The sequence below is a fragment of the Penaeus vannamei genome, chromosome 19 (assembly GCF_042767895.1).
Source record: "Penaeus vannamei isolate JL-2024 chromosome 19, ASM4276789v1, whole genome shotgun sequence".
NCBI lineage: Eukaryota > Metazoa > Arthropoda > Malacostraca > Decapoda > Penaeidae > Penaeus > Penaeus vannamei.
The window spans coordinates 117,378-118,626 of record NC_091567.1 but is presented as its reverse complement, the minus strand read 5'-3'; positions in this window follow the sequence as shown (position 1 = coordinate 118,626).

The following is a 1,249-nucleotide window of genomic DNA, read 5'->3' as shown; positions in this document are numbered from 1 at the left end:
TTTGCGTGTTCGTGTTTGTGTGTGTTTGCGTGCGTGTTCGTGTGTGTGTGTGTGAGAGAGAGTTCCGTCCCAAATAAGGAGGCGCTGTTTCAAAACTACTTTTCCAATTCCAGTTTCAGTAACCTTCCCTTCACTCAGCGAAAGAGAAAAAAATGAAGTATGACAAGTCAATTTGGAATAAGAACTTAACTATAAGTAAAAACATGATAATAACAGGGATGATGATGAAAATTAGAAAAGTGGCGATAATGATGATGATAAGAACGATAATACTTATGGTAATTACAACAACAATAATAGTAATAACAAGATAATAACAATATGATACTAAAATAAAGCTAAAAGCAAGGATTTGATTTGAAATGATCACATCAGGAAAATAATGATTAAAATTGACAATATAAATGATAAGAGAAATAATAACGATAAGAGATTAATTAACATTCCCGCAGGGGGGGAGAAAGAGAGAGAGAGAGAGAGAGAGAGAGAGAGAGAGAGAGAGAGAGAGAGAGAGAGAGAGAGAGAGAGAGAGAGACAGAGAGAGAGAGAGAGAGAGAGAGAGAGAGAGAGAAAGAGAAAAAGAGAGAGAGAGAGAGAACGAGAGAGACAGAGACAGAGAGAGAGAGAGTGAGTGTGGGGGACGAGAAGCCAGGAGAGCAGGGGTGCCAGATGTACGACAAGCTACCTGGAATAACAAGCAAGATGTCGCACCATCTGGCAAGTTATCGTGCGGGGATGTTCACTCGTGTCGCACCACCTGAGACATATTTTCTGGAGGTTTTATGAGGTGGGATTATTTACTTTTACTCCTTTTTTGGGGTCAGCGGTGGCAGGGGGGGGGAGGAGGGAGGGGGGAGTAGGAGGAAGGAGGGGTGAGGAGTAGGAGGGAAGGGGGGGGCTGAGGAAGGGGGAAGGGAGGAGTAGGAGGAAGGGGAGGGGCAAGGAGGTTGGGAAAAAGGATGAGCGGTAGGAGATGGGGGAAAAGGATGAGGAGTAGGAGGAAGGGGTGAGGGGGAAATGAGAGGAGGAAGGGGAAATAAGGGTGAGGGGAGGAGGGAAAGGGTGAGGATTAGAAAGGAGGGAAGGGGGAAGGGTGAGGGGTAGGAGATAAGATCATAAGGGAAAAGGATGAGGGAGTAGGAGGAAGGGGTGAGGGGAAAGCTGAGAGGAAGAAGAAGGGGAAAATAAGTGGGGTGAGGGGGAGGAGGAAAGGGTGAGAAGTAGAAGGAGGAAGAGGGGGGAAGGGTGA